The following is a 24,909-nucleotide window of genomic DNA, read 5'->3' as shown; positions in this document are numbered from 1 at the left end:
AATGAAGGTGTTTGAGAGGCTGCTGAAGAACATCATCTCCTCCTCCATCCCAGACACCACAGATCCGCTGCAGTTCGCCTACAGATCCAACAGATCCACAGAGGATGCCATCGCCCACGTCCTACACACCACTCTCAGCCACGTGGACAAGAAACAGGGTAACTATGTGCGAATGCTGTTTGTTGATTACAGTTCAGCGTTGAACACAATAGTGCCCTGCAGACTGTTCACAAAGCTGAGGGATCTGGGACTTAACAGCCGTCTGTGTGCATGGGTGTTGGACTTCCTCACTGGCAGAACTCAGGTGGTGAGGGTGGGCAGGTGCTTCTCCAACAGCATCACCATCAACACAGGAGCACCTCAGGGATGTGTCCTCTCGCCACTGCTCTACTCCCTCTACACTTCAGACTGTGTGGCCACCCATGGCTCCAACACCATTGTGAAGTTTGCTGACGACACAGTGGTGTTGGGTGCCATCTCCAACAACGATGAGGCGGCCTACATGGATGAAGTGAAGAATCTGGCATCGTAGTGCCAGGACAACCACCTCCAGCTGAACGTCAGCAAGACCAAGGAGCTGGTGGTGGACTTCAGAAGGGGTCAGCACAGAGACTACAAGCCCATTATCATCAATGGAGCTCCAGTGGAGAGGGTGCAGTCCTTCAAGTATCTTGGTGTCCACATCTCCTCAGACCTGACATGGGCTGCCCACATTCAGGTCCAGACCAAAAAGGCTAGGCAGCGCCTGTATCACCTACGACAACTGAGGAAGTTCAGGGTCTCTTCAAAGATCCTCAGGATTTTCTATACAGGCGCTGTGGAGAGCATCCTCACACAGAACATGACATCGTGGTTCGGGAACAACTGTGTGAAGGACCAAAAAGCTCTCCAGAGAGTGATCCGTACAGCAGAACGCTGCTGCAGGATTGCTCTCCCCCCGCTTCAGGACACCTACACCAGGAGATGCCGGACTAGAGCAGCGCAGATACTGAAGGACCCGTTCCATCCTGGCAACAAACTGTTCCAACTTCTGCAATCTGGTAGAAGGTTCCGCATCTTCCGGGCAAGGACAGAGAGCGACTCAAGAGGAGCTTCTATCCCCAAGCCATCCGTGCCCTAAACACACACACCCGCCCTCTCACATCATCTATAATTGACTGAGACAGGACTCTTCCAGATACTAAACCAAGGCACAATGTACATTTCAATTCCTTTAATTTTAAATATGTTTATATTGTCTATCCTGTAAAATAGTCAGATGTCTATTCATATTAATGTACAGAATTCACCTGCTTATATATATATATTTTTTGCACATGTCGAGGAGCGTGTCAGGCTACATTTCACTGTGTGTTATACTTGTATAACACACAAATAATAAAGAACCTTGAACCTTGAACCTAATGGAGGATTCAGGGTCACCTGATGCAGCCTTAATTAGATGCTTTATCAAAAAGGAAAGTTTGAAACCTAATCTTAAAAATAGAGATAGCCCTAGCGGAGCCCTTAGCCGCATTGCCGGCTATGCAGAACAAGCGCTTGCAACGGTTGTGTAGGGATCGAATGGCCCGTAGCAATTGGCCAGACACCCCATACTCCTGGAGCATCCCTGACAGGACACCCTGAGGAACACGGTCAAATGCTTACTCCAACTCCACAAAACACATGTAGACTAGTTGGGGAAACTCCCATGCACCCTCAAGTATCCTTGAGAGGATGAAGAGCTGGTCCAGTGTTCCAAGATGTGGACAAAAACCGCATTGTTCGTCCTGTATCCGAGGGTCGACTAACAGACGGCCTCTCCTTTCCAGCACCCTGGCGTAGACTTTTCCAGGGAGTCTGAGGAGTGCAATCCCCCTATAGGTGGAACTCACCCTCCGGTCCCCTTTCTTACAGATGGGATCCACCAGCCCGGTCTGCCAATGGTAAATGGTAAATGGACTGGTTCTTATATAGCGCTTTTCTACTCTGTCTGAGCACTCAAAGCCAATCCAGAGATACTACTCCTGATCTCCACGGCGTGTCAACAAAGACAGCCCTACAACATCCAGAGCCTTCAGGAACCTACACCTATTGCAGCATAACTAAGAGAGCTCTGCCACCAAGGAGTTGTTTAACTGCCTCAGTGACCTCGCCCCCGGAGATTGTCGGGTCATCCCCTTCGTCCCAGACCCTGCTTCCTCCACGGAAGACGTGCCAGTGGGATTAAGGAGGTCCTCAAAGTATTCCTTCCATCGCCCGACAATTTTCTCAGTTGAAGTCAGCAGTGCTCCACTCGCACTATACACAGTGCAGGTAGAACGCTGCTTTCCCCTCCTGAGTCACCTGACGATTTGCCAGAATCTCTTTGAGGCAGTCCAAAAGTCTTTTTCCATGGCCTCTCCGAACTCCTAACACCCCCGAGTTTCAGCCACTGCCTGCGCCGCGTTCCGCTTGGCCTGTTGGTACCTATCAGCTGCCTCCAAAGTCCCACAGACTAACCAAGCCCAACAGGACTCCTCCTTCAGCTTGGTGGTTCCCCTCACCTCTGGTGTCCACCATTTGGTTCAGGGGTTACCACCAGGACAGGCACCAACCACCTTGCAGCCGCAGCTCAGTGCAATGGAGATGCTGAACATGGTCCATTCTGACTCAATGTCCCCAGTCTCCCTCGGAATGCTGTTGAAGCTCTGCTGAAGGTGTGCATTGAAGATCTTGTGGACTGGGGCCTCTGCTAGATGTTCCCAGCACACCCTCACTATACGTTTGAGCACGCCAGGTCTGTCCAGCATCCTCCCCTGCCATCTGATCCAATTCACCACCAGGTGGTGCTCAGTCGATAGCTCAGCCCCTTTCTTTACCCCGGTGTCCAGAACATATGGCCGCAGGTCTGGTGATACGAATACAAAATCGATCATCGACCTGCAGCCTAGAGTGTCCTGGTGCCACGTGCACTTATGGACACTCTTATGTTCGAACATGGTGTTCGTTATGGCCAAACTGTGGTTAGTACAGAAGTCCAAAAACAAAACACAGCTCGGGTTCAGATCTGGATGTCTAGATAGTTAATTGCAGATGAGAAATGTTGGTTCAGCATTTCTCATCTGCAATTATCCTGACTTCTTACTTGACAGGGAACCACTACACTTCAGGTCTTGGATATCAAAAAGAATCACCTGTCTCATATCACATCCAATAATACCCTATTATTGCTACTTTGATCTTGCTTTTGATGAATGACTGTTTGAAATATGGCACAGACAACAATCACTTTTTTGAATATTTACAATTTTAAAACTATCATTCTTGAACTCAACCCTCAACCCTCAAATTACGGATATAATAAATCGCAAATTAACAATATGTAGAAAATAATAAACCAATTTGATATTTTAATCTCATTATCCACAAAACAAGAATAATAGTAATTTTCATATGAGCGATAGATTCTAATACAAGAATTATTAATTTTGACACCGATTTCAATAGTAATTCATTCTAGATACATTAGACAACCATATTTGCACTTTTTCGACACTGGGGATGGTGTGTTCAGAGTGATGTGCAGTGTTAGTTTTCCGCCACACATAGCTTTTTGCATTTTGTCCAAAAGGTTTCATTTTGGACACATGTTTGCTGTGTCCCCCACATGGCTTGTGGCAAACTGCAAACGGGACTTCTTATGGTTTTCTGTTAACAATGGCTTTCTTCTTGCCACTCTTCCATAAAGGCCAACTTTGTGCAGTGTGCGACTCATAGTTGTCCTATGCACAGATTCCCCCACCTGAGCTGTAGATCTCTGCAGCTCATCCAGAGTCACCATGGGCCTCTTTGCTACATTTCTGAGCAGTGCTCTCCTTGTTCGGCATGTGAGTTTAGGTGGACGGCCTTGTCTTGGTAGGTTTACAGTTGTGCCATACTCCTTCCATTTGCAGTTATTTATTTGTAAAAAATGTTTGGAATCATGTATGATTTTCGTTCCACTTCTCAAGTGTACACCACTTTGTATTGGTCTTTCACGTGGAATTCCAATATATAAAATTGATTCATGTTTGTGGCTGTAATGTGACAAAATGTGGGAAAGTTTATGGGGGCCAAATACTTTTGCAAGCCACTATATATATATATATATGTATGTATTAGGGGTGCAACGATACCCGTATCAATATTGAACCGTCCAGCACCACGCACGGGGCGATCCGCGGTAGCTCGTTAACGGAGATTTGCCGTGTTGTGGCGTTAACGTCATTTCAACGAGATTAACGCTGACAGCACTAGTGGGAACACAACGAAAGTGACTGCACATTTACGCCGACATCATCCTAGTGCAAAGACAAGTGGAAGCAGACAAAAAACAACAAGCACGCATGCTACAAACTTTACCTGAGTCATTTAGACAGCCGTTAGCACATGATTCTCCTCATGGGGCCCTGATATGTTTAATATGCTGCTGAGAATATACCCCAGAAGAAGCGTATAGTATAGCTTTTATTTTGGAAAGAGCCATTTCTATGTAATAAACTCTCTTTTCCAAAGATGAGTGATTTCTCGATCAGATAGATTTTTTTTTATTACTTTGTTGTTTCAGCAACATTAAATGTAAAAACTGTACTTTTGAGTTAATATATATATTTATAATTTTAATAAATGACAAATTAAAAAAGCATGAACTTTTTTTTGTATCGAAAAAATATCGAACCGAGAATTTTGTGTATCGTTGCACCCCTATATACATATATATATATATATATATATATATACATATATATATATATATATATATATATATATATATATATATATATATAATCTGTATATATATACTGTATGTACTTCTTCATTTGGTGTGGCACACTTACAACACCAGTCATTAATTTACAATGTCCTCCTAGAAGTCAGACGAACAGCAACATCTCTGTCACAATAAATAACTTGGACAGCAGAGAGAAACAAATCTCCGGAGGCCTCTCAGTGTGCTTTGGAGGCACTGAGCTAAGTCAATTTAAATTTAAATTTCTGGCAAGACAAAGGGCGGAACTTAAGTTGTCAGGAGTTGATGTAAAGTCACGGCCAGCTACTGAGGAGTGGGGGGAGAACAGCTGCACTCAGTGACATCAGCTCGAAGTGATGATATTATGTTGAAGTCTGTGCAAAGGAAAACATGCTCAGCAGAGCAGGTACATAGTAGGTGGAAACAACAAGGCAGGCGGCCCACATGAATGCATTAACAACGCCATCATCATTTCAACTATACAACCTTTACTGCAATCGTCTGAATCCTCTTCAGGTGATGGTTTCACTGTGTGGTTTCTCCTCACTCCTCACAGTGTTGGCTAATTAATCAAATTGCTGTCATTGCCAAATTGTTTTCACCTAATGGACTCTTTCAGTGATGCAGACACATGAAGAAGATATATAAATGCACTCATAAAATAGAGGCATGAGAAGACAGTTAAGATGGAGTAAAAGGGAAAAGCTACACTAAAAGATAAAAAAGAGAAAACTCAAAAGAAGTTGAGAAGAGCCAGTGAGAAAAAAAAAAGAAATAGGAAATTAACAGAAAACAAGACTGTCTTAGGAGGAGATAATTAAGTGAGATTTAATTAGGAACTACAACTACTTATCAACACCAAGATTTATGTTAGAGCTCTGCAAACCAGCTGATTACCTTTATTGGTTCACATTCAAATTAATTTAGAATTCTCTTTATTCCCAAAGGTAGGTCTGCAGTTATTGCCGCACATTTCTCACTCTCCTCACTGCTGCCCCCCCGCCCCAAACAAAATAAAAATGTGTGTAGTAATAGATAGGTTATAGCATCTCTAATTATGAAATTAACCACCAAGAGAAAATTGTCATACTGTCATAATGTTGTATGATACTATGACTGAGACTCTAATTAGACACGTTAATTAGGACTGAGTTTCCTAATTAATGTGATTACTCCAGTTTTCAAACTCAAAACAGCTGAGTCTTCATCCCTTATGGAAGTTTTAAGAGTTACTGTAACAGATACATGGGATATGTTTTCTGCATTTATTTAGGCTACCACCAAGCTTAGTACCAAAAACATGCGCTTGTCCTTGAGTGTGATGGATGTGCATGGCAGTGGTTCTATGATTTTGCTCTTTTGTTTCTGTGCCTGGCTGAGCCCCAAGTCTCAAGGCCCAACAACTGTTCCTTTGATTTTGCAATTTCACTTCTTTGAGATTTGGAACACTTGAGAACAAGTCAATGCGCCTCCAACTGACTTCTAAATCTGGAGTTCTGCTAGATGGGCTAGACGGATGTGAAGCTAGATTTATGGCCATATGCTCATGACCATTTGTTTAGTTCCATGGCTAAAAAGAGAGAAGAACAACTCAATTGTATCTAGTTCTCTTAAAATCCATTGGCATGTTATCTGCAATTTCAGATGAAAGCTAATTTTTTGAAAAGTTGGCTTGAACCGGAATGGGAACAACTATAGCACATTTCAGAACAATTAGAAACAAGCGCAGAAAAAAATGTCTGCAAAATGTCTACAACAGTAAATCACAACACTAATCTGAGGGAATTTTAATCATTACAATTCTGGATCACATCACATTATCTTATAGATATACACAGTAACATTTATACACAAAGAGACAACTGTTAATGCTGTGTACACAAATGCATTAATGATATACTAAAAAACCTATACAAACCCTGATGATATACATTTTCGTGTTTTTAGACAGAAAATGTGGGCCGTTGTTAGTCGCAAATAAGGTTATAAATCTTCACAGACTTACCTAAGATAGATCTGTTACAAGACAAGACAAGCACATACACTCTATTAGTAGCACATTTGTCAAAGCCAGACCTAGTTCCAGACCTAGGAGCTGAGTTGCCAGAGCTTGAGATGAACTGCCAGTCATGTAAAATTTCCAAACATTCTAATTCCACATTGACAATTTCTGGAAGTTCATCTTGTGCAGTCAGAAAACTGAACTTACACAGGAAACAACATTTTACTGCTTACTGAAAGCTGTGGTACTGTTACTGCAGTTTTCAGTGTATCTGACAGTGTATAGTATTAAGTGTTGGAAAACTGGAAAATTGATCCCTCATGTCTTCTATACTACTGTCTTCCTTTCTTCATCCTTCACTTCCCCTCACCCCTTCACATCACGCCTTCCGTTAAACCCAACTTCTCATTTTTTTCAGTTACAGTTTAATTCAGTCGCTGCTCTTGTTTGCCTGCCACTCCCCTCTCTCCATGTCTCCCATTATGCTGCCATTTAATGTGACAAGCTTTTTCCTGGAATAATGAAAGTTAAAGCATGCCTCACTCCCCAATACTACACTTGTTAAACAGTGTTATCTCTCCTCTGTGATAGCGTGTGTGTGTGTGTGTGTGTGTGTGTGTGTGGTTGCAGAGGCTGACGAGTGATGTGCGGATCTGTATGCCCCCTCAGCTATTTTAAATGATAGCGTGACTCATAATCTTTGTACATGCCCTGAATATGAATTACAGGCACACATTTATCTCTAGTCCTTTACATGGGGAATTAGTTGTACTCAGTTTGAATGAAAAGTGTGCTAATGCCTGAGGATTACAGCAGCTTTTCACTCAAGCACATTTTTGTACAAGAGAGGGAAGGTTACGATCGTGGTTGGGAAGTAGTTTAGCATAGTATCTTGTATCAGTTTTTTTTTTCGAGTGTCTTTCTGCATGCAATCCCAATAAACAACATTTACTATTCACCTGTGAAATCTAAATTGAGTGAAACATCGTAACACACAACAACACGTTAAGGAAGGTGTGCCTGAAGTGGAGTACTATATAAACTCAATTCTATGATACTATATTGAGCTAGACACTTAAATTTTGCATGACAGACTGTGACCCTTTAAGGGGAAACATTGACTTGGATCGTGTGCTGAAGACATTTATCTGCATAATTTAAAGTTTGAAGGATAGGAAAGTGAAATAAAACTGGGAAAAATGCACTGTCAAAATTAAAGAGAACACCTACTGATGGTGGAATTATTCCTTGCCAAATGGCAACATAATGCATCAACATATGTTGATTGTCTTTAAATGCTCAGCCCAGACCTGTCCATGATCCCCCTACCAAACGGCATCACAGCATTTTCCTGACAACCATGTTGGGTTTTCAATTTTTTTTTTCTTTGTAGTCATTAGTATTACACTTAGATACTAAAAGCAGACAAATACCTGTTTGATTAATGATGGGAGGGCCTTCCGAAATTAGCCTTGACACTCTAATGGCAATCAGACAGAAAGTGAACTATAAAATTCTCATCGTAGCCCACTATGTAACAATTCCAATGACTGTAATGGTGGCGTAAAGTGCAGTGGTAATAGCGATAATGGCTGAGGAAAGAAGTGGCTGAATAATATTATCCATTGTGGATCCACAACAAATGCAAAGAGTTTCAGTTTACTGACATTTTTTTACTGCATCTCTTTGATTGATGCTGACACCCCACTACACAAAAACAAACAAACAAAACAAGAAACAACACAAAGTCACACCAGTGGATGGAAGATTAATATCCAATACTTGTTACTTTAGTTTTAAATTCTTCTGTCCAGTGTAAACCACACATCATTACCGACAGTTGTCTCTAAACAGCCTCCACTTAAACGAAGTAATGGGACTCATTACACAGAGTATTACACATGCAAATATAACAGTACACACACAAACCCACCCACAGACAAATTCTCCTTATAGTTAAAATAGTCATTTACACTCAGCACAACTGTTTACTCATTTTCATTACTTTAGACATTAGCATTCAGCAAGCTTAGGCCTTAGTCACATGGCCCTAAGATACTGGGCACTGACGATCTGGCAGTCAGTGGCTGCTAAGAAAAAATGTGCATTTCCCAACTGAGTGGTTGCTCGAGGTTGCAGGCAGTCACTAGGTAAAATCGGCTGCCCACAGAATGCTGCACCAAAAACCTTGTGATTGCTTTGCTAGAAAATTTCTGTAGCCGCTTGTACACCGACTTGACTGGAAACACTTGCCATTTACTCTCTGAACTGTTGTGGAATTTGAAAAACTGTCATGCAAACCAAAAACAGATAATGTTAACCTTCAAAATAAAAGTTGTCTTTTTGCCTCAAACAACACATTTCAAAAGGGGCAACTTTTACTTTGAAAGCAAGCACAGACATTGTTTGGTTTCACTGCCGCTTGGCAAGTAGTTTGCAGAGAGTGTAAAACTAAAGTAATATTTAGTTAGAGACTAAGTAATGAAGACTGTAGCAACCCACTAGTGAGAATTTTGAAATGTAAGAAATTTAACATGTCAACACAGAAATACTTAAGAATAACAAAGTGAAGGGGTAAAATGTACCTCAATTAAAAGAGAAACAAAAATGTCAGACTTGTATTTTAAGAGTTGCTTATTTGGCATTATTTTATTAGACTGAATAAACAGTCTAGCTATTAATAATGTAATATTGTTAATCATTAATATTAATGTCTAGTCAGTCAGAATAGTGCCTTAACAGGCACTCACTAGCTTGAGTAAAAGCCACATAATAATAGTAATTGCGACATCAAAGTTGCTTTTAAGTCAAAAGAATACTTTTAAAAAAAATTAGAAACAATGAAAAAAGAATAAAAGAAAATGTTTAAATGAAGAGAAGAGTAAATGTGTGGGTGGATGGAAGTGCCATTTGTGGAGGTGTGCCTTTGATTGGTTAAAAACAAAGTAAATTGTAAGAGACAAGAAACAAAAAAGCCAAAATAATCTTAACCAAAAAAAGTCATAGCATACCCCAAATGCACACGATAAACTGTTCAGTGGAGCAAACACTTAACAAGATGTAGGTTGTAGGTAGGGTTCAGATTTCTACGCGCACATTTAAGGCTTCCTCAGAGAAAGCAAGACCCTGATTATGTTGAAAGCCTTGAAGTAGTTTCAAAGAAACAGCGATGCTTGGAAAGCTTTAGCAGACTTTACGAAAACAAAGGGAGGGGGCAAAAAAAAAAAGTCCTTCATTGTGTGTATGTGTTTGACAAAGAGAGATTTGTGTGTGTGATTACTACTTTGTGGGGTCCAAATGGATTGCTGCCTACTTTTCTGTTCCTATTATGAAAAAAGTACTGTTCAGGAAGATCAAAAATTCTCTTTTATCCTGACACAGTGCTTCTTCAAGTTAGTGTCACGGTCTGCGGGGCAAGCCGTGTGGATTTGTAGTAAGGACCCAAAAGGCGGCAGCTCTGGTGCAGGTGAGTGTTTATTTACAGCAGTGGGTACAAACAGCAACGGGGTGTGAACATGAAACCGAAACTGGGTAAACTAACAACACAAACCAGGAATGACGGTGCAGGGAGGTCCGGGGAAATACATACAGGGAGACCGAGGGGAAACAACACAGACGAACCAGCAACTACTATGACAGAAGACACAACTTAAATACACTCAGAGAACACAGGGGGATTACATACAGGTGGGAACACAACTGGGAGTAATTAACATGACGAGACTAGGGAGGCAAACTGAAAACACTCACATAAGACACCGACCTTCACAATAAAACAGGAACTTACACATGAAAGGACACAAACTAAGAAACGCAGACTAGATACAGGAACACACGGGCAGAACAGAGTAAACACTAACCAGAGGAAGAACAGAACCAAAATCGCGAAGAGAAAACACAAAACGCTGGGTCAAAAGGACCAGGATCATGACAGTACCCCCCCCCCCCCCCCCCCTCAAAGGCTGGCCCCAGACAGCCCAACAAGAAACAAAACAGCCAGAAAAAACAGAAAACAACCCGACCAGGGCGGGCGGCGGGGGCCCAGGAAGGAGGGCACGAAGCAAAACAAAACCGGAGCACCAGGGCCCTGTTTCAGGAAGCCGGTTTAGTGGAAAAACTGAGTAAGTATACCCTGAGTTAACGAAAACTCTGGGTTTTCGGTTTCACAAAGCGAGTTCAGCTGAAGCCTGAGTGAGTCACTATGACGACACACGCCGTGAAGCTAACCTGCCCCCTAGCAGGTTTACTACAACTAACCCTGACTGTCTCCGCCCCTTTGTCGGAAACCTGACAGTAGGAAGTGTCGGACATGGCGTGCTCCTTCCTTGAAGAGCCAGTAGATCGTGAAGCCCAAATTCTCCGCAGAGCTCTCCGCCGGGAGAGAGTGATTAGAGCGCGTTTGGACATTTGATCATTTCCTGATGATTTTCTGTGCGAACGTTACCGTTTCTCAGCACAATCTATAAGTTATTTGAATAACATCCTCAGGCCATATATTACGCATGTGACACATCGCGGACATGCTCTCAGTTCTGTACATATTATTTGTATTGCACTTCGTTTTTTTGCAAACGGGAGCTTTCTGTATAATATTGGTGACGCTGAGCACGTTTCCAAGGCTACCGTCTGTCGGGCAGTCAGGAATGTTACAGTTGCACTGAAACGTCTCCTGTACTCGTCTGTGGTGTTCCCCGGTCATAGACCCACAAGATTTATCAAAGAGGGATGCCACAAAATTGCAGGTATCAGGATGACCAAAACTTAATTTATGATGTGGTGATACTTGGACTACTACTTAAATTTTACATTTATTTTCAGGATTCCCAGGCGTGTATAGATGGCACTCACATTCCAGTCATTGCTCCTTTAGTAAATGAAGGAGACTATGTGAACAGGAAGTCTTTCCACAGCATTAATGTACAGGTACATAGTTCCCTGTAGCATTTCAAACTAACAAATTATTTTATCATAGTAATGGATGCTAATTTGTGTTCTCTGCACTGTGAAGATCATATATGATGCTGCCAACATTATCACAAATGTGGAAGCCAAGTGGCCAGGCTCTGTCCATGACTCACAAATATTCCGTGAATGTACACTGAGCACAAAATTTGGACATGGTGAGTTGAGAATACTTTAAAATATATAAAGACCAATTGCTTCAGGGACATTTGAACTGAAGTGTATCCTTCTGTCTTAGGAGAGTTCACTGGCTACTTGCTTGGTGATAGGGGGTATCCATGTTTACCCTATTTGCTTACCCCTTACCCTGACCCTGAACCGGGCCCACAGCAGCGATATAATCTGGCTAATTGCAGGACAAGAGCCAGAATTGAAATGACTATCGGAATGCTTAAGGCCCGGTTCCAGTGCCTGCAAAGACTCAGGGTCACCCCAGAAAGGGCATGTGACATTATTGTGGCATGTGTGATTCTTCACAACATTGCCACAATTAGAGGAGAACACTGTCCTTCTGAACCAAACATCAGCAGTGATCCAAACCATGAACATCCTGACCCTCCCACGGACATACAAGATGGAAGCGCAGTCAGAGACACCATATGTCACAATCATTTCTTTTGACCCATCACCTCAACATGTTGAAAGAAGAATAAACAGATTTTTTGTTCAACTGGCTTTATTGGTCGCCTGTGTTTCCTGTACACAAAGTATTAAAAGATGTACACCTCATAAAGTGTCTCTGTTGCTTCCTCTGTAACAGCTGTCAATGTTTCTTCATTATTTTCCTGTAGTAAAGAAATAAACAACATTGCTGTTCTACTGTACACTCATATAATCTGTGGAGTATTACTCACAACTGCATGTTGGTCTGGCTCAACAGGAGGCTGCACCAGATGCAGTACACCACCACCATCAACTGATAGAATATGAGGTTTATACAGGTCACTTATAACTTACAAGGGACCAAATGGCAATTAACAAACATACCAAGCACCTTACACTTCATTGTCATTATGCTCTCAAAGACAACCAAGGCTGAGGGAAGGCAAAATCAGTAGGAAAATAACTTCACTACAAAATAATCCATTATGGTAAAGAGTTTATCAAATGAATGTGTCGCACTGCAAAGGTGACTGTGAAGAAAGGATGTATGCACATCATGTATTATTTTGAATTTACCCCCTATGTAGGCACTTGTGTCTTGCGGGGTTATTGACTCAGAGGATGTCCCCGCAGAGATGCCTTCGGCCACAGGGCGCCCACTGTTTTGGCTGAGGGCCAACTGCTCAGCCTCTGTGAGTGGTGGTGGTGGAGGACCCCCACCTGTTTTTCGGGCCTCCGCTTTTTTTCTGTTGGCTATAACGGGCCACATTTGAGCATACAGAGTAAGCAAATATGTACTTGTAATGTGCTCAGATAATTTCAATAAGTGCTTACAGAAAGAAAATTAATGTAGCCTCTAACTGCAATTGATTTACATCGGACAAACAGACCAAGCACTATGGCTCATAATACAATTACACCTTACCTGTTTGGACTATATTTTTATATTTCATTTTTACTTGCTGCCAGGAACGTTTGGGGCCTGTTGGGTTGCACCTGCGCTCACATCACATCACAAAATAAAATGTATAAAATAACAAATAAAATAACATATGATAAAATAACGTGTTAAATGGGTGGAAATCCCTAGATCAATGTTTATATTAACACTCACGCATTGACTCTGTCGGCTATGTTTTGCCATGCATGCTCCCTGTCTTTCGCAGCTGTGGCTGTGTTACTTTTTTCCGCGGAATTTGCGTGTTATCGGCATATGCTGCCATCAGAATTTCGGCCTCAAGCGCTGTGAAATACATTGATCACGCCTTCTTTCCCTCCGTCTCCATGGTGACTCGCTTAATCTGTGCTCCGCTTATCAGGGCTTTATGTATCCTCGTCCGCGCGCTTCACTTGGGGTTAAAGCAACTCCGCGTTGACTGAACTAATTGTTATCAGCCTTTCTGAAACCGAATATTCCGAGTTGGACAGTTCGGGATTACTCAACCCTGCGTATCGTTTTTCACTCTGAGTTTTCTAAACCGGCTTCCTGAAACAGGGCCCAGAAGGCCAAAAGAGAAAAACAAAAAACGAGCCCAAAACCAAAAGAAACGAAGCACACCAGAACACAGGAAAAAACAGAGTCCAAAACAGAAGAGTTCAGGGGGCCGACAGCACAGGAGTCCAAAACAGTTCAGGGGGCCGACCGTGCGGACGGCAACGGCGGCGACGTGGACACAGTTCGGGGGGCCGGCCGTGCGGACGGCAACGGTGGCGACGTGGACACAGTTGCCGGCCGTGCGGACGGCAACGGCGGCCACTCAGGCGACGTGGACACAGTTGCCGGCCGTGCGGACGGCAACGGCGGCCACTCAGGCGACGTGGACACAGTTCGGGGGCCGGCCGTGCAGACGGCAACGGCGGCCACTCAGGCGACGTGGACACAGTTCGGGGGCCGGCCGTGCGGAAGGCAACGGCGGCCACTCAGGCGATGGCGGTCCGGGGGCCGGCCGTGCGGAAGGCAACGGCGGCCACTCAGGCGATGGTGATCCGGACCAGGCAAGGCTGCAGACTCGGATGAGGCTGGACCAGGCAAGGATGAAGACTCGGATGAGGCTGGACCAGGCAAGGATGAAGGCTCGGATGAGGCTGGACCAGGCGAGGATGAAGGCTCGGATGAGGCTGGACCAGACGAGGCTGAAGGCTCTGAGGCTGGACCAGACGAGGCTGATGGCTCTGAGGCTGGACCAGACGAGGCTGATGATGATGCTGCAGCCGGCGAGGATGATGATGAAGCTGCAGCAGGTGGCTGGACGGGCTCCTCGGGCCCTCCAGCTGAGACAGGTGGCTGAACGGGCTCCTCGGGCCCCCCAGCGGAGACTGGAGACAACGGCCGGAGCGGTCCCTCGGACTCTCCAGCGGAAACAGGAAACAAAGGCCGGAGCGGTCCCTCGGACCCTCCAGCAGAGACACGAGACGAAGGCTGGACGGGCCCCTTGGACCCTCCAGCAGAAGCCATCACAAAGCCTGCAGACATGGAGTCCTCTGGCAGACATGAAGGCAATGGGTGCTGTGCTGAGCACTGGCCCTGCTCAGACAGCACTGACACGGAGTTGTTCTCTGAGGGCTGCTTAATCTTCAGGGGTCCAGAATCAGCTGGGGACTGAGACCTAGCCTCTGGGGAAGCCCTGGAGTGCAGAACGGTGCCTGAAGCAGCTAAAGCGCGAGAAACTCCCTGACTGGACCTTAAATTTTCTCCCTGCATGGAGTGAATGAGTGGAACCGGTACTGCTGGAGCCAGAGCTACGGGTAGCGGGGGCACTGGAGCTACTGGGGCCTGCGCTACAGGCGGCACTGGAGCTACTGGGGCCTGCGCTACAGGCGGCACTGGAGCTACTGGGGCCTGCGCTACAGGCGGCACTGGAGACTGAACTGAAGGGGGCACTGGAGACTGAACTGAAGGGGGCACTGGAGACTGAGCTGAAGGGGGCACAGGAGACTGAGCTGAAGGGGGCACAGGAGACTGAGCTGAAGGAGGCACAGGAGACTGAGCTGAAGGAGGCACAGGAGACTGAGCTGAAGGAGGCACAGGAGACTGAGCTGAAAATGGCTGCAGGGGAGCTAACTGAGCTGCCGGTAGCTGCACAGGCAATAAGCAGCTCGCGTTGACATCCGCCACACAAAACGCAGCCCCTGAATGAACAGTCATGCAGTCTGAAAATGAAAAAAAAGAGTCCTCACTCACCACAGCCGGCGATTTAGAAGCCCGAACGTCCGGCTGTGGGGTGGCGCGCTTGCGGCGCGATCGGCGTTTCCTCCCCGCAGATGGCTCCGACGGGCCGGGCAAGATCACATCCGGCGAGTCGGGCAGCGAGGCAGGAGTGGCTGAGAGAAGGTGAGGTGTGTGCCGGAGAAAAGCTTGTATGGTCGGAGGAAGTGAATTCAGTAGCCATGGCAGGCCGGAAAAGAGACGTTGTAGCCGACCTTCCACGGCGCGGTGAAGCTCGTACGGAGGATTCTCCAGCCACAGCCCGAGGAGGATCTCCACATTGTAGCCGATGTCATCCTGGAGCTCCTCGGATGGATTGACTGCCGCTGGGTCCATGGGGGCTGGTTCGTTCTGTCACGGTCTGCGGGGCAAGCCGTGTGGATTTGTAGTAAGGACCCAAAAGGCGGCAGCTCTGGTGCAGGTGAGTGTTTATTTACAGCAGTGGGTACAAACAGCAACGGGGTGTGAACATGAAACCGAAACCTAAACTGGGTAAACTAACAACACAAACCAGGAATGACGGTGCAGGGAGGTCCGGGGAAATACATACAGGGAGACCGAGTGGAAACATCACAGACGAACCAGCAACTACTATGACAGAAGACACAACTTAAATACACTCAGAGAACACAGGGGGATTACATACAGGTGGGAACACAGCTGGGAGTAATTAACATGACGAGACTAGGGAGGCAAACAGAAAACACTCACATAAGACACCGACCTTCACAATAAAACAGGAACTTACACATGAAAGGACACAAACTAAGAAACGCAGACTAGATACAGGAACACACGGGCAGAACAGAGTAAACACTAACCAGAGGAAGAACAGAACCAAAATCGCGAAGAGAAAACACAAAACGCTGGGTCAAAAGGACCCAGGATCATGACAGTTAGTTTGTGTTGTACATTACAGTTCGCAACCAAAACATTCTCTACTTGATCTATTTGATCCTATTTGTAACCTCAATAACTAGAAAAAATTCTGTTACCTTTATCTCTAAAACAACGGTCCCTGACTCAGACACATCCTCAAACTGCAAAAATGTAGTTTTATGTTACACACCAAGATTTTCTGTTTGAACAGATTCAGTATTCTGTCTCAGAGGCACTGTGGTAGAGAGTCAAACAAACTATATTTACAAACCCATTCCTTCAAAACTTGAAAACATCTTCTATGAAAGGTTACCGGCCATCATGTTGATGTCATGAGGTGAATGCTTTCTAACACAAAGCAGATTTTGCTTTGTGAATAACTGTCATCTGTGAAACCCTCAACCTCTTGTGTTTGTTTTGTGGTACCCTGATTTTGTATGTTTGTGTAGGTATTTGACTAAGAATGTGTAATCACACTTCTGTACAAAGACCACATTACTGCAGCTACTGCATAAGTCTTCAATTTAATGTAGTGCTTGATTAATGGAGTGGTGTCCACCTACTATATCAAATTATATGGAAGCTTTTGAATAGTTGTAGCTCTCAACACTTCTGTGCAGGATAAGAAAGAGTATCTGAACACAGACAAACATACATTCTTCCCACAGATGCTCAATTGGATTGAGATCTGGGGAATTTGGAATTTTGATGGCACCAAAGCATATATTGGATATTGTTAGACTCTACAAAAATCCCAACAATCAGATGATCCCCATGAGCAAGCTGTTTGGCGACAGCGGGAAGGAAAAACTCCCTTTTAAAAGGAAGAAACCGCCACCAGAACCAGGCTCAGGGAAGGGCAGCCATCTGCTACGACCAGTTGAGGTACAGGGAGTAAGACACACTGAGGATGAGAGTCAGAGATTAATAATAAGTAATGGTTAAATGCAGAGAGGTGTATAAACACATAGTGAGTGAGAAAGGTGACTGAAGAAGAAATAGTGCATCAATTGAAGGCTTTTCAGGGAGTCTTGAGGACTTTGTGATAATCACAAATTACAGTAGTCCAGCCTAGAATTAATAAATGCATTAACTAATTATACTAACTCTATTGTGCAAATGGAAGAAAGCAGTCCTACATATGTGTTTAATATGGAGATTGAAGTTCCCCAAGTAAGTGATGTACACATACCTGTTCATCCATGTGATGTAAAAGAAAACATGATTCATTTGACAGGGACAGCTTCTTCCATTTCACTGTGGTCTAGTTCTAATGCTCACATGCCCAGTGTTGGTGCTTTCATCAGTGGACAGGGGTCAGCATGGGCACCCTGACTAATCTGTGACTATGCTGTCCCATATGCAACATATTGCAGTGTATTCTAACATCTTTCTTTCAGATCCATCATTCAATTTGGGGGCAGTTTGAGCTACAGTAGCTCGTCTATTGGATCGAACCACACGGGGCAGCCTCCACACCAGCCTACACGCATCAGTGAGCCTCGGCTGACAATGACCCTGTCGTTGGTTCACACGTTTGGGAGATGTTCTGACCTTTTTCCTGTTTCTAATATCAACTTTGAGGACAGAATGTTGCTCCATAATATATCTCACCCACTAACAGGTGCCAAGATAGGTGGCACCTGTTAGTGGGTGCCAGATAATCCATTATTCACGTCACCTGTGACTTTTCATATTGTTATGCCTCTTATGCCTGTACAATGATGAATGATTTAGCTTAAAGTACATTTCCTAAACTGTAATATGATGTTTTCATGTAATATAACTTGCAGGTTTTAATGCATTGCATGCATCTGTTGCTGTGTGGCTGTAACACACAATAGGCAAAGAATGTAATGAATTCAGTTAAAACTTGGGATTTATGGTTTTGGCTATTCAGAAAGAAGAAATTATATCAGCTAATTGCCAAACCACCCCAGTGTTATACTCTCAGCTGTACAGTGTCACAGGTATAGTTTTTTTAATGGTGAATTATGCCACCTGATGCAGTACAGATAAGATAAACTGCGGTGACATTATTATACTTCATACATTCTAATGGCTTCCTGTCTTCCAGTGGTATTTCATTCCCTTCATCCTCATCGCCTACATCTGCTGTAGTACTAACTCCACTCTGACGCTCTCCGTTAGCAATCATTACTGGTAATCGTTAGTTGTAATTGTCTTAATTGTGATCTCATTTGTTTTAATTGTTTTCTTTGCGCAGAGAGAGTTTAGATTACTGTGATTGAAAAAGACAGGCTAAATCAATTTGCTGTTAAAATCCACTGCAGGGACACCTGCATGTATGTAAATAGATTGAGAACACTGGACACGTGTGTCCCCGTATTGAACCTGTTGTCAAAAACAACTCGGGAAGAAAGTAAACAATATTCAGTGATTACTGCTGCTGAGTAGTAATGATTGTTAGAAAGTGAGTGAGCCATCAAAAGTTTGAGAATGTCACCTGAAGTGACAGGGGTCTGCTTTGTTTCCACTCTAAATGTTAATGCTAATGATTACATTACAATCCCTGCTTTTTTTTTTAAATAGCAGGCTGACACAAAATTTCTCTCACCATTAACATTTTGCTTCCACTTAAATTCCCAGCAGGAGGGTCTGTGACAAAAAACCTGCTAATATCAAAATGAAGAAACACATACAGACAAGGAGGGACTAGCTCTGTAACAAACTACACTATTTGCACTGCAGGAGCTTGGAATTAAAAAAAAAAAAAACCTTGAAAGCTATGACCACTGGAAGCTGAGACAAGCCTGTAGACACTCTACAGGCTCTCAATTTATCAAGGGAAGAATACAGCTCTCTTTTATAAATATGGAGGAAATTCAGGAAGGATTTCTGACACTCCTCTATCAACCCCTGTTTATCAAGGTGAACATGAAACACTATATGCATTGCGGCAGAGAGGTACTCTCCACCACTGAGCATCTACTGTCCACTTTTACTCTTCCTCTTAAGCAGTATAGTTCTTCACTGTAGGCTCGCTGCACTGAAATGGGAGAATCCACCTGTTAGTCCTCATTTATAAAGTGCTCTTCAAACCCCAACATTATAGCTGTGTGGAAGAGACACTTTTTGTTTCCAGTGCACTGGACAAGCTGGAATCTGACACTGTCCCCTCTGTGTTTAATTTGTCCTTGTTGGGTCGGGTGTACAACCCAATTTGCACCATTGACTTTCAGAGCAGATGTTCACAAGATGTAATCAGCACTATGTTATGCAATATTAGGTGTAAAGTAACCCCAAGATATCTCAGGGTAAAGCCTTTATTTTCCCAAGCACACCAAAACATTTAATAAGATAACAGGTTACTGATGAGGGAGAATTATTATTAGACCCACTGCTGAATTTGTTTTCTAAATTTCCAAAAAATGTCTCTAACATTTATTGCAGTTTCATTTTTGTTGAACCAGGAGAATATCAGTGAAATCAATGTCAGTGCCAGTGTTGCATACAGATAACATATACATAGATAACATAACAGGAAAATATAAAAGTGACCTAGTGAACTACAGACCAAGGGGGAGGCTCTAGTAAAATGGATTGAGTGTACAGGATAGCCAATCACTACTGTTGAAGATGAGGACTTTGGTCTTATAATGGGGACGGTAGACAGGAAGCTGAAAACTAAAATAAGCTGATAGACAAACATTCTGATGGCGAACGAGAAAAAATCAGAAAGATATTAGCTTCAGCCTGGAGAGTATCTATTAACACTGACATGTGGACCATGTCAGTGTTAATAGTGTTTAAACACAAAACCAGAACATATATTGTTGGTACTTGAACAAGTAGCTCAACCCCCACAGTGCACAGTCAATCAACCATCTGCAGATATATGTATGTAATACTGGAGGAAAGCAAATGAGAAGATCATCACAACAACAGATAATGAAAGTACTTTGGTGGCAACTTTTAAACACACCAAACCAGAAGGAGAATAAACCAACTCTGAGGTGGTGTTCAAAAGACTCCCCCAGGATGGAAAGTGACCCTGAAACTGATGACCTGCAATGAGCTATGAAAATTTTTTTTTTTACATGACACATAGTGATTGCATAGATAAGAATGAAGTTAGGGACTGTGTCCTTCCTCCTAATCCTCTAAGATAAGGTGATAGTTTAAAAAAAAAGAAAAAATATATTGTTAATGAACTATTAATCTCACAACAGGGAAAAATTTGTAACATTACAGGAATGATTCAAAACATCAGTTCAAAAGCATCAATGTAAAACAGGATATAAACAAGATAAAATAAAAGCAATACAATCCAGAAAATGACTCAAGCAGCAATTCAAAAATTTTAAAAGGTATAAATTTATTTCTAAAATTAAGATTTTCTTACTCACGGTTATTTATCTGGGTTCATTTTTTGGGGTACCATCATATTGACATATATATTGAATGGACACCATATATGTTGGGCACCTTACAGCTCATCATCCACATGATACAGAAGGCAGGTCTTGATAGAGTCTATGACAGAGATAGGTCAGCGGTGAAGCTCTTTCAGAAGTCCTCTGGTGCAACACAATATAGCCTTGCTGTTAAAATCAACTGGCCTACAGGCTGGTCAAACACATTTTGCATAATTGCACGACACTTCAAAGTAAAACACTTAACCTCCCAAATCTCAAACAACATGGAATGGGAGAGCTTGCTCCCTAGTGAGTTTCCAGAGCTGAAGTCACTTGATTAGTTATTTATTTGTATTTGATGAAAAGTTCTCACCACTTGTAGCAGCTGCCTTATTCGTCAACCCCGAAGCGTGTGAAACACTTGCTGATGTGTCTGATGACAGTAATCAAGAACTGCAGAAACAGACAGAAGAATGTGTGTCCAGTCGAGTCAGTCACACTTACAACAGGAAGATCAGTCTGAAGATATTGGAGAGAACAATACAAAAGAACTAGAGGAACCAGATAGCCCAAACAGAGGGCCTCTACAAGCAGCGTGACACAGCAACTCAGAAAGTATAAGGAAGAGCATTTACAGCCCATCACTTGTGACACAGGAACAGGGCTTTTGGTTGGAGTGTTTTCAGCTCCATCTACTACTCAAAAGTTTTTCTTGATATTAGTTTAAAAATGGCATTAAGTCTTTCATTTGAAATAGTGAACAGTGAATTACAGAGAATACAGTTTTTAAATTTTTATACTACATAAAAGCTTCACCAATTATGTAGCAAGAGCAGGTCTGATGGCATTAACCAGACACTTCTTATTTGAATATTTTTGAGAGTTTCAGCTTTTTAAATAATCAACAATAAATAGTTATTTATTGATAGTCCATTTGTTTTTTATTTCTGGGTTTGCTTGGACTAATGGCACAACAGCTTTCACGGTATTTAGGTTTATGAAGAATGCCACGTGCACTTTATGAACAATGTGTATCTTACATAATGAAAGCAAGTCAGTGTTATGTTATTTTTGTTTTTTGAGATGTTAATGCCTAAAAAAGAAAGACCAGATAAATAAAGATTTTTTGTTTCAAATATGAAAAAACTTTGAAAAATGTATTACCTTTTATACTTCATGTTTTAGTCAACTGAATCACCTTTAGATTTAATCCACTATGATCCTATGATATTTTGTTGACTAAAGCTAAGGGAATTTAGATGCCTAAATTTTGACTAAAACAAAATGACGTTTTAGTCAAAAGTCTATTATTAAAACTAAATCAAAGTTTGATCTTGAAAAATCCTTGAAAGAGTAGTTGTCAAACAGCTAACAGATCATCTGCAGAGGAATGGCTTATTTGAAGAGTTTCAGTCAGGTTTCAGAGCTCATCACAGCACAGAAACAGCTTTAGTGAAGGTTACAAATGATCTTCTTATGGCCTCTGACAGTGGACTCATGTGCTTGTCCTGCTAGACCTCAGTGCAGCGTTCGATACTGTCAACCATACTATTCCATTAGAGCAATTAGAACATGCTGTAGGTATTACAGGTACTGCACTGCAGTGGTTTGTATCATATCTATCTAATAGACTCCAAGTTGTCCATGTAAATGGAGAGTCCTCTTCACACACTGAGGTTAATTATGGAGTTCCACAGGGTTCAGTGCTAGGACCAATTCTGTTTACATTATACATGCTTCCCTTAGGCAGCATCATCAGAAGACATAGTTTACATTTTCACTGCTATGCAGATGACACCCAGCACTATCTATCCATGAAGCCAAGTAACACAGGTAGTTCTAACTTTCTGCTTCTAAATTCAGGTGAAACTGAGGTTATTGTACTCGGCCCTCAAAATCTTAGAAATATGGTAACTAACTATATTCTTACTCTGGATGGCATTACCTTGGCCTCCAGTAACGCTGTGAGGAACCTTGAATAGGATGTCCTTCAATGCACATATTAAACAAATATGTAAGCTTTCTTCCATTTGCGCAACATCTCTAAAAATAAAAATATCCTGTCTCAGAGTGACGCTGAAAAACTAGTTCATGCATTTATTACTTCCAGGCTGGACTACTGTAATTCATTATTATCAGGAAGTCCTAAAAACTCGCTGAAAAGCCTTCAGCTAATCCAAAATGCTGCAGCAAGAGTCCTGACAGGGACTAGAAAGAGAGAGCATATTTCTCCTGTTTTGGCTTCCCTTCATTGGCTTCCTGTTAAATCCAGAATTGAATTCAAAAACCTGCTCCTCGCATACAAGGTCTTAAATAATCAGGCCCCATCTTGTCTTAATGACCTTGTAGTACCATATCACCCTATTAGAGCACTTCGCTCTTGCACTGCAGGCCTACTTATTGTTCCTAGAGTATTTGAAAGTAGAATGGGAGGGAGAGCCTTCAGTTTTCAGGCCCCTCTTCTGTGGAACCAGCTTCCAGTTTGGATTCGGGAGACAGACGCTATCGCTACTTTTAAGATTAGGCTTAAAACTTTCCTTTTTGCTAAAACATATAGGGCTGCATCAGGTCGCCCTGAATGGATGATGCATTGAGTAGTTCTTCTTCAGTCACCTTTCTCGTCACTATATGTTTATAGACCTCGCTGCATTGAATTACACTTGTTATTAATCCCTGTCTCTCTTCCACAGCATGTCTTTTGTCCCGTCTTCCTCCCCTCACCTCAAGCCTTCATGACAAATGGCCGCCCCTCCCCGAACCTGGTTCTGCGGGAGTTTTTCCTTCACGCTTTTGCCAAAGTGCTTGCTCATAGGGGTGTCATATGATTACTGGGTTTCTCTGTGTATGTATTATTGTAGGGTCTACTTTACTATATAAAGTGCCTTGAGGCAACTGTTGCTGTGAATTTATTTATGTGTATAAATAAAACTGAACTGAGTTGAACTGAATGTTAAAACTATCACTGTCTCCCAGTGCTCCTGTTTGCCACCCTCTTCCGTTGAATGCTTCCCTGTACTTCCTCATTCCACCACCAAGTTTCCTCATAATGCCATCAGACACTTTTAGCTGCATGTTTTAGTTTTTAATATTCTGCTTTTATCCAGAAAAGAGCAGCTGAGGGATTTATCTTATTTACTCTGTCTCACATGAAGAGAGAGCACGCACTGAATTTCTTCTTTTTAAATGCTTCATCCAAAGAGCTCACAGACATCCGACCATCCATTATACACTATATTTGCTTTCTCCCTCCCTCTTTGTTTAGCCCATAATCATAGAAAGCTTTTTTGTTTATCTTGTCCTCTTGTTTAAGCAGTCATTACAGTGAAGTAGCCAATTTTTCAACACCAAATTTAAAAGTAGTTTTAAGGTCTCCTCTCTCGACTCATATTAAAACCGCTCCCTAATGATAAGAAAGATGTTTCACATACATATTCAGGAGAACGTTATCCTTTCCCTTTTCTGCTCTATATAGAATGATTGTTGTAAAATTCAAAATAGGTCATTATTAGTAGAATTACCACATTCAGCCAACTTTACAGGGAACTTCACACCATGAAGTTTTGATCTCAAACCGGTATAAAAGTACAGAGAGCATCTTTGTGCTTTTTTGTGTACGTGATTCACAACAGCATGTTCTGGACTGTCTGTTTATGCTCCCATAATCCTTTAATTCAACAGCTGGTGCGGATCCCTGTTTGAGTAATCAGAAAATATTTGTGTTGCAGTTTGTGGTCAAACTACATGATATCCTTTGTGATACTCCATCATAATGTCCAATGTGTTCAGCGTGTCCAGTTTGTTTTTGTTTTTTTAGTCTTTCAAGCCACTGACTACTCAGAAATGGTGAAGTCTGCCTTTCGTTTTGTACTCTTTAAATTTAATTATTTTCTGTATTCAGGTCAGTTCAAAATCTCTTAATAAGAGAATAGGGCTAGAGGGAAGATCAAAGTTATGGATTTCTGTTACATTATAGAGATTAAAGGATTGTCAGAATGTTAACAGGCTCCCCAAAATCTGGCAGTGTGCATAAAAATAGATGTAATAGGGAAGGCTTTAGGACCCAGGGGACCCAAGGGACCCAAGGGAGGGTATAAAAGAGGAAGTAGCAGCAGGTGCTCTTCTTCTCTCA

General features: G+C 42.6%; 2 long non-coding RNA genes across 2 annotated transcripts in view; both read left to right on the top strand.

Annotated features, from left to right (window-relative positions):
- Positions 1-10,677, top strand: part of LOC309717662 — a 51,170-nt gene extending 40,493 nt beyond the window's left edge. The window contains exon 3 of the long non-coding RNA XR_014279784.1: positions 10,134-10,677. This is a non-coding gene — a long non-coding RNA (uncharacterized lncRNA). The remainder of the gene's footprint in view (positions 1-10,133) is intronic.
- A 150-nt stretch (positions 10,678-10,827) lies between these two features.
- Positions 10,828-12,424, top strand: LOC309717605. The gene is made up of 3 exons (XR_014279755.1): positions 10,828-11,675; positions 11,761-11,872; positions 11,953-12,424. It is a non-coding gene; the product is annotated as an uncharacterized lncRNA (long non-coding RNA).
- Positions 12,425-24,909: the final 12,485 nt, after the last annotated feature.

This window comes from Aulonocara stuartgranti, assembly GCF_965226115.1.
Source record: "Aulonocara stuartgranti genome assembly, chromosome: 2".
In the NCBI taxonomy this organism is placed as follows: Eukaryota; Metazoa; Chordata; class Actinopteri; order Cichliformes; family Cichlidae; genus Aulonocara; species Aulonocara stuartgranti.
Note: the sequence above shows the minus strand (reverse complement) of the source record. Positions and strands in the feature narration are given on the sequence as shown.